Source organism: Dipodomys merriami, unplaced genomic scaffold (genome assembly GCF_024711535.1).
Source record: "Dipodomys merriami isolate MVZ:Mamm:240054 unplaced genomic scaffold, mDipMer1.0.p SCAF_51, whole genome shotgun sequence".
Taxonomy (NCBI): domain Eukaryota; kingdom Metazoa; phylum Chordata; class Mammalia; order Rodentia; family Heteromyidae; genus Dipodomys; species Dipodomys merriami.
Window position 1 is genome coordinate 3,450,578 of NW_027206080.1, and position 13,134 is coordinate 3,463,711.

The following is a 13,134-nucleotide window of genomic DNA, read 5'->3' on the forward strand; positions in this document are numbered from 1 at the left end:
TATAAACACTGCTATCCAGGAGATTTGGGCTGAAAGGAATTGTACAAACAGGAAGAATTTGTGTCATGGAGGAAAAAAAGTCTGGAAGTTGGAGGACTTGGTGAGATTCATGTCCAATCCAGATATTCAACGTAACCCTGTCCTAGGTCAGAAGGACACAACGTATTTTCTGCCACAATAATCATAACAACTCTCCCGTGAGGCCTCTGCAGCACGCTGGCACAAACCTGAGTTATCAGAACAACCCATTGGGCATTTAGCCATATGCACACCTCCCATCCCAGTCAACTTCCTAAAAGTGCTGTGAGGTCTGTGTTTTGAAGGACATATGGGTGCAACAAAGGCCCAACCAATCCAAGTGGATAATTTTCAGCATATATGAGGCCCCATTCTAAGTGAGCACACTAGAGTCTCTTCTTGGTCAGTTAAAGGGTGAGGATCTATTGCTTACAACAAATAAGGCAATATATTTGAGAAGCAGAACACTCTCTGAACAAAGCAAGAGTAGCTTTCATTCAAGAATCTGTGAGTAAGAGCGGGCACATCTCTGGGCATGTTCAGTTCAATGTCATAGACCACATTGTTGAAAACGGAAGATGGTGGGCAGGAACACTTCTGGGCATGCTCAGTTTTCTGTTGTAATGAGTCCATTTTTCTCTGGATTCTTTTAAAGACTGAGGCAGAGCAATGACCTTGGTGTTATCCCTGTAAATTCCTCCAGAATTTTAGTCAAAACAGAAAAAAGGAGCTTTAGCCATCTTCCAAAGGGACAGCCATCAGCCAGAGGTGCCTGTGGCATCCTCAGTCTGACCAACTGAATCTCCAAGGCACAGGAAATGTTCTTTTCCATCGATGTGTGTTACATTCCTTAATGAGACTCCATTTTTATTTGCCCTGTGGTATGAGAATGTGTGTTTGTATCCTTCAGTCACTATGCCACACACCTTTCTCATTTGGACAAAACGAGCTCTGGGGAATAGCTCAGTCACAACATTCTTGCTTGAAATGCAAGGCCCTGGGGTCCAATCTCAGCACTTGGACAAAAAGCCCGGAAGTTCTACTTTAAATTTTGCTTCAAGAGGCTTTGCTGTGGGTGTCTTCACACTAGCTTCTCTCTCTTCTCATTTATTTTGTATCATGCTACAAAATGGATCTTTATTACCCTGCTTGGTTTATTGTTGTTAGAGATTGTATCTAAAATGGCCCCAAAGGCCATGAGCTGAGGGCTTGGTTCCAGCTGAAGGCCTTTGGAGAAGTGACTGGATTACCGGTGGGCCAATCCATTGATGGTGCACAGTTGGATGGGCTGTTTGAAAAGAGAGGGAAGCCTAGGAGGTAGGACCTAGCTGGAGGAAGAGGTCTCTGGGCCCTACTATTGAAGACTATGTCCTGTCCCCAGACCCTTCCTCTCTCATAGCTCCCTGGCTGCCCCAGGTGAGCAGCCTCTTCTGCCCCATGCTCCAACTTCCATGATGTTCTGCCTCATTCCAGACCCAGAGCCATGGAGCCAGCTGACCTTGGGCTGAAATCCCTGACAATATGAGCAAAAATAAATCTCTCTCATATATTCTGTCACAGTGATGGAAAGCTAACGCACCTGTGTAACTTTCACTGAGTCTTTCAACCTACAAATGATAAGCAAATATTCATTCCTTGCTGAGTGGGAAGCATAGGTAGAAAGGCATCAGTTCCAATCCCACCCCACCAGGCTATGCATCTGGACAGAGGCAGGGAGTGAGGAATGGACATGCTCTGGTGCAGGGACAATTCCTAGCACATTCTGTTCTTTCTCCCCCCATCACAGGTTCCCTACCAACCCCTTCTTTCTCAAAATGGCTCTCTCTCCTCTCCACACAGGCTTCTTTCCCATTGCACAGCCTGCTTCTCCCCAGCCTGACCCACCTGCAAACAGCTCTGCATGGACCTCAATGATTCCAACTCCTGCCTGGCAGCTTCCCTGCAGGCCCCAGCCCTGGGCAGCCCTCCTCCTTCCACAGCCTCCCTGGGGCCACAGAGGGTCACCCGCCCCCTCTTGTCTAGCCCCCAGCGCAGGACCTCCCAGCCCATCGTCCTGTGTTTAGAGTGTCTCTGGGGAGCGAGTTTCCATCACTTTATTGAAAGCCTATTTCACAGTCTAGTGAGCCTTACTGCCTAAGACTTTCTATCTTTCCCTAAAAATTTTCCTGTCTTGATTTATATCCATTATTCTTAGTTATGCCATTGAGACCACCATAAATAATACTTCAAACTCAGGAAAAAAGCAAAAGGAATGTTTCCCTCGCTCATGATTGCATCTCTAAATTGATGCTTGCCCGCCACCCAATCACAGTGTTTATTTCTGAATTCTGGCAGCTCCTTGTCACAGGGCATGAGTGGAGAGCAGCTGCTCTGGTCCCGTGAGAGGACTCCGGTACTCTCTCACTGGAAAAATCCAGGAGAGAGAATGGGCTGTACAGATCTCTGGTTACCTGGCCTCATTTCCTTCTGATGTTATCATACAAGAAGATAAGAGGGGCTGGGGAGAAGAGAGACAGGCACAAGACTCACAAGGAGGAGGAGGAGGAAGCAGGAGTAGAGGGGAAGGAGAAAGAAGGAAAAGATCACAGACATTTAGCTAAGGCTGCTAAAACTCCTGTTATGCTGCATGCCACCCTCTGCCCTCTGCATTTGCTCATTTGACAGCACTAGTTGAGTTTCTGCCTGGTCCCCAGCCCTTTGTGAAGAGTTGGGGGTGGAAAGTGAGCAAGACCACACGGGCGGTTTCTTGTCCAGGTGAGAAACAGGCCTGAAGATCCACACCGCACAGCATGGCGGCTGTAATAGCATACCAAGAGTGAGGGACTGTGGTGGGAACATCAGCTCTGGTTATAAGAAAACCCTGCCCTGCACACAGTGCTGATGACAGGAACCTCGGAGGAACACAGGAAGAGGGAGGAGGAGCAAAGCCTGTGCTTAGGCAGTGCCCAAAGGATGTTCACATCCAAGAATGAATGTCTCAGGGCAGAAAAAAAGGCTGGCCTCAGGGCACAGAGCACGTGTCCTGAGGCCTGTGAAAGGCCCCATGCCTGCTAAGGGGTTCTGCAGAGTCTTACAGCATCCATGGAGGGCTTTGGCAAGGGGACTTTCAGCTCTGGGATTTTGTTTGTTTCGTTCTTTGGCAGGGCTGAGGCTTGAACTCAAGGCCTTGCACTTGGCAGGTAGATGCCCTTCACCAAGCATATCCTCATCTCTTTTTTTTACTTCTGCTATTTTCAAATAGGATCTCACTTTTTTTTTTCTTGGTCCAGGCCAGGTTGCACCTGGCCTTCTATTTGTGCCTTCTCTGTAACTACGATGATAGGCAGGTACCATGGTACCAGCTTTTATTGGTTGAGGTGGGGTCTCATATACTTTCTTCCCAAGCAATGAACCAAGATTTTCTGAGTCTCTGCCTCAAGAGCAGCTATGATGCCAGGCATGAGACACTCGCCAGCCCAGTCCAGTATTGTTTTACCTTGGGTGGTTGTGAAGGCAGTGCAGAGAGCCCTCTGAGAGCAAGCCCTTATCATATGGGACATACATAGAAACAACCTGCCCTGGAGAAAAAGAAAAGGTGAGAAAGGAATTGCTTTCTTCTAAAAGACAGACATTACATTAACAAAAAGTATTTTTATAATAGATGTTTGAAAACATTCTCATTGTGCTTTTTGTGTGTGATTTTATTCTTGAAAATGGGTGGCCACGCCTAGTGGATAGTTTTTTTTGTTTTGTTTTGTTTTGTTTTTTGGTCATAGGGCTTGAACTCTGGGCTTGGGTGCTGTCCCTCAGCTCTTCAGCTCAAGGCAAGCGCTCTACCACTTGAGCCACAGCACCACTTCTGGTTTTCTAGTGGTTTATTGGAGATAAGAGTCTCATGGAGTTTCCTGCCCAGGCTGGCTTTGAACTGAGATCCTCAGATCTCAGCTTACTGAGTAGCTAGGATTACAGGCATGAGCCATCAGCTCCCTGCTGATAGTTTTCTTTTGTCTTGGCTAACATAGACAAGGTGTACAAAGTAGTGGGTTCATTATGAGCTTTCCACATTTGCAGAGAAATGTATTATCATCAGGACATAGAATTTTCCAGTATGCTCGAGAATCTTCTATCAAAAGGTTCCAGTGGAATTTAAGCAGTGTGTGTGTGTGTTCATGTGTGTCCATACTCTGGGTAAGACATGCATATACACAAAAACATAACAACACTAAGAGAAAGAGCAGGGCACCTAGCTTCTTCCTCAGTGCACGTGGTCCTCTAGAATTTTTATTCATTTCTAGGCGGTAATGGTATGATTGTTTGAGAACCCCTGTGCCAGGAGCCTCTCATCTCTTGTTTCACTTTATTAAATAGTGTTATACTTGTTTTACAGATCAAGAAACCAAGGCTCAGAGTGAAAGCTTGGGCCAAGTCACAAACGTTTCTGTCTCTTTACCTGTCACCTACAACCCTCTCTACCACAGCCACTGGGCCATGCTGGGCATGCTTGTTTTTTTTGTTTTTTGTTTTTTCCAACATAGCATGGAAAGCTCCATGTTGAATCCAGCCTTCCCTGCTGGCCAGTGTAGCTGGGAGTAGATCACAACCTCCCATGCACATGTCAAAGTGTGCACAGCACTGTTTCTTGGCTCAGCTAACTGTCTCTGAGAAGTGTGTGCAGCGTGCACACACTTGCTGAGATACACAACACAAAGCGAACGTAGCGCTGATGCACATTTCTCAGTGTCATCCCACCAATGCAGTTCAGATGAGCTGGGGCTCACACCATACCCCAAACTCATTTCCAAATTTTTGTTTTTTTGTGATATTCACACTCACCCACCCCTGATATCATGGCTGTCAGCAGTATTTCTTGCCTAGAGCTTATACCTTTTTCCTATATTGTTTTTCATTACAAAATCATTAACAGTAAGAAACAATAACCAAACTGAGGCTGGCACTTGGGCATAACACTGTGATAGGTAAGAATTTAAGCATCTATAATACTAGCTCCCCAACAGGGCCCTCTGGCCGCAGTACTGCACCTGACTCAGTACCCATCCAACCATGCTTCCGTCTCTCCCAAGACCCAGAGCCTCCAGCTCTGACCTCATCAGTCCAACATTGCAAAAGAACACAGAACTTGTGTCTGGATGTTGGTCCCTTGCGATTACATAACTCAGCTCTAGAGCACCCACGGAGCCAAGGCAAAAAGAGACCGCTAACTGGCAAAATAGGATACAGAGACAGCTAAGAAATGTTCCATGGCACAACCAAAGAAGTACAAAGAGCGAGCAGATATGTTCTCTGGTTATACTGGAGGTTGACAGGGACATTCTTCATTGTTGCTGTCAAGTTTTGGTCAGTTGGACATTCTTGCAAAGGGGTGGGGGTTTGCATATTTATCCAATCTTTTAAAATAGCAATCAGAAACCATCTGACAAATGATCTATCAAAATCTCTGAAACTACTTATTCTCCTGGTATCCATGTGACTCCATAATTATATACTGGAGCATGTGTTCTGAGAACGAGATGCATAAGCACCCTGGCTCCTACAAGGCATCCAGAGCTCGGCAGAGCCCCCCTCAAACACCAGAGCCTGGTTCTCCATACTGGAGAGTGGGCTGCCTGAAGCTCTGTCTTCTAGTGAAGAGGTCATGCGTGCTGTGAGTGAGCCTCGGTGACCTCCCTGAACAGTCCGATGCCAATCCAGACAAAATGGCCTCTAATGTGGCTTCACTCAACATAGCAGGAGCCCGTGTGGCCCCACAACCAACAGCCCTGGAAGCACAAGACCCAACTCCTCCCAGCCCTGCTTCAGACTCTGTGTCTGGTTTGTTGCTTGTGAGGCCTGGCTCCTGCTAATGTTGCATGGGCCAAACCAAGGAGTGATTATGAGAAGCACCTGCAGCTGGAGATGCTCAACTTACCTCCACTGCCAAGGAGGTGAAGGTAAATAAAAATATTTCTTCCACAGCGGCACGGCGATGCACAGCTTTAATCCCAGCTATTTTGGAAGGCAGAGACAGGAGGAATCAAAGTTTGAGGCCAGCTTGGGCGATGTTAATGAGTCCCTATATCAGAAACCAAACCCAGAACCCAAAGCTGCAGCTGATCATTTGGCTGCGCGTCAATTCGAGCCGTGCATTCTGTGAGCAGCACCGTCTTATATGCAAAATAGGTGACGAGGCTTACCAAGTTTTAGGATTTATTTTCAGTCAGAAAGACTCTTTACTTAGCCCCGCATCTGTGTCTAAAATGAAAGCCCTCCAAATCTCAGGGTCTCAGCTCCTGAAAAGTGTTAAAAATAATCATAATAACACACAAATCGAAGCAGAGCCGGTGGAGGAAGTGCCAGGAGAATCAGGCACAGGAGGCTCATGTTCCCGTTGAGAGGGTGCTATTATCAGACCTGGAATGAAATCACACATCTTAAATGAGACGTGCCTTCAAATGGAAAAGGAGCACTGTGTGCGAGCAGTTCTGGCTCATGAGGTGTGAGGAGAGAGGATCTCTGGGTTGAGCGGAGGGATAGATTTCAGTGAGCACAGCAATACTAGATTTGGGGACCCCACATGTGGACTGACCCCAGGTGAAAGCTGGCATGACAGGGAAAGAACACCGGTGCTGGAGAAATGAACGAATCTTTCTGTTGGCCCATGAGACAGATGGAGAGATGAATCTGTCATGGACAATCCTTCACGGGGGAGAAAATCTGAATACTTGCCAAAATGGGAACTGGCTTCAAAAGAGCTTCCTGAGACCTTGGTTCTACGCAGGGCACAGCATGGGTCAGCGCCCCGGGGCCACATGCCTTGGCAATGCCTGTTTGCTGCTCCCTGCCCCAAAGTGGGGTCTGCATTCCACCCTTGCAGCTCACCAGCTTTGGGTTCACTGACAAACAGAACAGAGCAGGGCTGGGCCAGAAGTCTCTGGGCTAGCACTCAGTATTCTCCTTCAGAATGGCAGAGTGAAGGAGCCTGGCTGGCTCACTGAGGTGGAGCAAGACAGCAGAGGGGCCAGGCCTGCTCCCTGCAGCCAGCCTTGCAACAGAGGGCTAAGCACAGGCACAGAGCACTCACAGGAGCCCCGCCCAGCGCAGCAGCCAAGCCCACGGCTGGGACGGAAAGCAAGAATGAGCAGTTGCCCCTAATTGCTTGCCTGCTTAAAAAGTTCCACCACATTCATTATCTCAGGAGTCCCAAGTGAGTCAGCAAGGCAGGATCATTCTTTGCATAGGAGGTGGTGAGAATGGGCGCTCAACCGCCCCCCCCTGTAGGTGGTGAGAATGGGCTCTCTCTCTCTCTCTCTCTCTCTCTCTCTCTCTCTCTCTCTCTCTCTCTCTCTCTCTCACACACACACACACACACACACACACACAATAGGAGGTGGTGAGAACGGGCAGGCACTCACCCCCAGGGTTTATGACCACATGAGAAGTAGAGATGCACCACCTTTTAGGAAAGAAATTTGGCAATAGGCATCATCTTGTTTAATGTGTCAGCTATCACTTTTCTTATGTTTCAGCCTTAAGACTGATACAAGCTGAAGGCCAGTGGCTCATCATCTTCATTATGCAGAAGTGGAGAGCTAGAGGATTACATTTCCAGGCCAGTCCAAGCAGAAAAGTCCACGAGATTCCATCTTAATGGAAGAGGTGGGGCATGATGGCACACACCTGGCATTCTGGCTATGACCTAAGCCTAACACAGGCAGCTCATAACCCACACCTGGGCAGGAAGCAAGACCCTATCTCAAAAGTAATCACTGAATAAGGAGGGCTGAGGGCATGTGTGGCTCAGTAATGAAGTACCTGCTTAGCAAACACAAAGCCTTGAGTTTAAACTGCAGTACTACCAAAAAAAACAATGACAACATGTATGTGTGTGTGTGTGATGTTATAATTCTTATTTATAATCTAACATTGGGTAATCAATTTGAAAGTTCCTCAACAAGTGGTATTTTGTAAAAGTTTTTTGCATATCCATACAACGGAATGCTGCCATTCAAAATAACAGTCCAACGTCTTGTCATGGAAAGGCATCTACATTCCTTTTATTATTAAATAAAAATACAGAGCTCTCTGTAGGATGATTCCCTTTTTTGCCATTTAATGAAAAGACTATGTATAGAACGTGTCTAGACAGCTGTACTTGTAACTATCAGTTATTACCTCTGGCGATAGTATTACAAGTGATTTTCATTTCCCATTTGCACATGTGAGCCATTTAATTTTAAGCAAGAGTACTTGCGATCTTTTAATTCTGAAAAACTGTAGTCCTGCATTTAAAATCAGTTAGAACTCCTCTTACTGGGTACAACATTAAACCAGACTGACCGGTTTGATTGCAAATATAGTTCTTACCAAAAGCAAAGAAATCCTTTCTGGAGGATAAATAAATGAATTCTAATTTTAAATCAATATGAAGTTCAGAGGCTCCATATTTGCTCTCCAGAGCCTCATCGGGGAAAGCTGTCCTGACCCTGGGGATGGCTTGGAAATGGCAGCAATTCATAAACAACTCTGGTCTTTCAACTAGAGATGTGGAACCTAGAAAGACCAAATCACATTCATCATGAAAAAGATTTGTCTTTCCACCCATTCAGATCAAATCAACCTTTGTACTGCTGCCTTGAGATACAATGGAAACTTAATCAAAAACATGCTTCAAGTGCCCTGCACAACAAGAGTTGGTTTGGTTGCAGCAGACAGACCTGCCAATCCAAAACTTTTTCAAAAAAGTATATTTGGCAGTACTAAATTGAACTAGGCTTCCAAGCAGGCATTCTACCACTTAAGCCACACCTCACCTTCCTTTGGCTTTAGTTTATTTTTCAGGTAATGTCATGTGTGTTTGCCTATGTCAGCCTCATATCACAATTCTGCTACATCTGCCATTCACATATCTGGGTTTCTAGGCATCAGTCACCATGCCCAACTTACTAGTTAAGATGGAATATCTTTTTGCCTGGGTTGATCTCAAACTGTGGTCCTGTTAGTCTCCTTCCCCCACGCAAAAAGTGGGTTTTCTCAAATATTCACCAGCAATATATCAGACAAGGGGTTAATATCCAGTATATACAGGGAACTCAAGAAACTAATCCCTCCCAAACCTAACAAACCAATTACTAAATGGGCAAGGGAACTAAAGAGAGACTTCTCAGTTGAAGAGATAAAATTGGCAAAGAAACACATGAGGAAATGTTCACCATCCCTGGTTGTGAAGGAAATGCAAATAGACAACCCTGAGATACCACCTTACCCCAGTCAGAATGCCCACATCCTCAAGTCAGCCAACGACAAATGCTGGAGGGGATGCAGAGAAAGAGAAACACTATTACACTGCTGGTGGGAATGTACACTTATACAACCACTTTGGAAAGCAGTCTGGATGGTCCTCAGAAAGCTAAATATTGACCTCCCTTATGACCCAGTCATACCACTTCTAGGCATCTATCCTGAACAACAGGAACCAGTATACAAGGACACATGCACCTCCATGTTTATTGCAGCACTGTTCACAATAGCCAGGATATGGAAACAACCCAGATGCCCCACCACAGATGAATGGATCCAAAAATTGTGGTATCTATACACAATGGAATATTATACAGCCATTAGAAATGACAAAACAATGGCATTTGCAGGGAAATGGATGGAGCTAGAAGAAATCATGTTGAGCAAGGTAAGCCAAGAGCAAAGAGACAAACGGTACATGGCCTCCCTGATAAGTGGATGTTAAATCCAAAATTTTAGGTGATACGACAAAATTAACAGGACTTAAGAAACAAAGGGCTTCCACTCATCTGGTCGAATCACTACTAAATAACCCCATGCTGCTGATCACATGTATGGTATATATGTGTACACCAGAGGGGAACCAGGAAGATGACACAGAACTAGAGGGAATCAGGGAAAAACATATAACAGCGGGACCCATCAGCTGCACTGGACATTGACCAAAATGAACTAAGCAACTCAATGGCAGCGATGGGAGGGAGGGAACAAGTGGGAAAGAGGGAACAGCTGATGCTATGCAAAACAAAAGAAATGTAATATTACCCAATGTGGAAGAAATAACTGTATCCCAAGCTCATAGAACTCATAAATGTTATAGACCATGATAGACAATTTGCTCCAGGAAAGTTAGAATGTGTTTGTGACTTTAACTGAGCATCACTATCCCACAATATCCCACAATAACCACTTAATCACAATAAAAATTTGAAAAAAAATATCACACTCAAAAAAAAGTGGATTTTCTCACTTACGCGGACTCCCCTTAATGAGGACCCCGTCTCCTTGTTTCCCTCCCTCCAGGGATGGCTTCCAGCTTGGGTCCCAGGGGAAAGCACCCTCAGACCCACTGGGAAAGAGTACCCACAGCAGGGTCAGAATGTTTCCTGTCATAGAACCATGCACCCACCCAGTTGCCTCCAGGGGGTGTGCAATACATTTGCTGTTTTAAAGGAGGAGCAAGACAACACAGCACAGGTCCGGGCCCCGGCGTGAGGGGCTCCCAGAGGAAGTGTGGGGACAGCTATTTCATCCCAAGAAGCATGAATGGCTTCCAGACAGCAAGATGAAGAGATGGCCACCACCTCATCAGACAATGAAAAGGAGTTGAAAAGACATCCCTAGCCATGAAATCCATCGCACAGTGGTAAGGGCTAGACCACAGAGCCACAGGAAATAACCACCATTAAAGACAAAGAACACCAAGTTCGCTGAGCACAGCACAAATGCATCTCAGTGAGGAAACACCCCTGGGCACTGAAGAGCCTGACGCAGCCTCCAGCTGCCGGTTGCAGTGACCGCAGTTCACTGGAAATATCCTCCACCCCATGCAAGCCGACCTCTTACAACACTTGGAGTTTTAACCAATTCATTGTGAATAGTCCTAAGGCCTTATACTAAAACTTTGTGGTTTTGAGATCATTTTCCTGTGACTGAAGGAAAGGTTAGCATTTGAAATGCTTTTCCGTTGGGTTTTCGTGCCTTTCTTCCTCCCTCCCTTTTTTCTTGAGCATTTATAATAGGAAGCATCTTTGTAATTATTCCCAAGTGCCGACACTTTCATCTCCATTGTGTAATTGAAGTGTCCTCTGCAGTTAAGTGGTTTTCTGCGTCCTCCACAGACCAAGAACGTCGGGTGCTGATGGCTCCCAGACGGGGAGGGTGCCCAGGGCAGGCCTGCACAGACCTCTCCCATGCTGTGCCGTTTCTCATGAACCTTTTTTCCCCACTGGGATATTTATGTAGGTATGCACTGCACAAATATTTGTGGAGTGGAATTCCGTGTCGTAAAGGTAGCATCTGGGCACACAAAGTGAAGGGTAGAGAGTAAAGATAAACAGGTAAACAGAAAGGGGGGAGTGGGAGAGGGGAGGGAGGAGTTGGGGAAGTGGGGAGGAAAGGGCTGGTAGGGGAAATATAAAGGAGGGGGTAACAATGCTCAATAGAAAATTGACTCATTACCTTGCTCATGTAACTGTAACCCCTCTGTACAGTATCTTTACAATAAAAAATATATATTAAAAACAAAAAAATGCCCCATATAGAAAACTAGTAGAGAAATAGCTTTGCAGGGTAGGAATCGAAAGATGCATTTTGTACCCAGCAAGTACCAAAAGAAAAAAATCAAAATCAAGTAAAGACGGTAGCAGAAAGGGCAATTCCATGTGAGGCACTAGCAAATGGAAAACGGCCAGGTCCATAATAGAGTTCATCAGGCCCTACACAGTAGTGCAAGAGACTTCAGTGTGAGGAAACGCAAGCCACTCACCAGATGAGCAGCTGGAAGTAGGAGCAGTATAGTGAGGTCAGTGGATAAAGAAGGGCACTCAGTAAAATCTGACACATATTCACAATTAAGATCTAAAACTCAGTATCTATCTAGTGATCCCTCCACTTCTGAGTTGAGGGGTGCATCTGTCAAGCTGGTGTGCCAAAAGCCCTGAGCAAATACCGCACACAGCAGAGGAAGGTTTGCAGTGGTCCTTCTAAGAGTAGGGGTAAAACGAAGGCACTCAGAGCCTGCTTTAGCACACCAATGGTCCCAGGGCTGCTCTGGAGCAAGCTCAGCCTGGAGCAAACCACCATCCTTCCTTCCCTCTGAGGTATGGGCCTGAGTGTATCTTTCCTTCCCTTCGGTCTGCATTTGATCTTCCCCAAACTAGACAGCCCAGCTGGCTTCTGCTTGGCTGTCGACAATCTGTGGGCAAGAATCGCTTCTGGCTGGCCAGTGTGCAAAGTCCTTGGAGTCTAAGAGTTTGAGGACTATTTGGTTAGAGAAGGAAACAAGTATATCTGTCTTTTCAGATCTGACACCAATAAAGCTAGAGCTGTTGAACACAACAGCATGAAAATGTCTACTTGCCTGTCTGAGGCTGAAAGGTGAAGGACTGACGTCTTGCAAGGTCATGGGTTCTGCCCCACGTTGGACAGTAACCTGGAAATGCGAAGCTGTGCCTACCCAAGGGCCTCCGGCAATCCTGCTCTGTGCACAAAGCACAGACCCTCGGCACTGTGACAAGGGTACCCCGGATATACCACTCGTCCTCCAGTGGACAGGGGATGTGGTTACCCTTAGGAGAGGGCCAAAGGGGAGTGGCTGTGTGTGTGTGTGGCTCTGTGTGTGTGTGTGTGTGAGAGAGAGAGAAAGAGAGAGAGAGAGAGAAAGAGAGAGAGAGAGAGAGAGAGAGAGAGAGAGAGAGAGAGAGAATAACAGAAGAGCCTACACAGAGTGAAGTGTGTAGAGGAGTTTGCTGTTTACTCGTCTGAATGTTGGAAATATTTCATAATAAGAACAAATGAATGGGCCCACAGACTTGAGCCAAACAAACCCACTTATATTCTCGTGACTGATCAGTGCACACTGAAGCTGGCTGCCTACACTACAGAGAATGCTAACATTTGAGTTCAGATGCCGTGAGTTCTATGGAAACCCACGCGCAGCTTTTGCTCACACCTGGCATGCTGAAGGAAGTCTGATGACCCAGTTAATTGCAGCAGCACAGTTGTGGTATATGGTTAGCATGCCTCAGTCTCTTGGTGCCTCCCAGGAGCTATCCACCAGGAAAGCGTCCCTCAAGCACACACCCTCCTGGGACGGGCAGCTCGGGCACTCACCTGCAGACA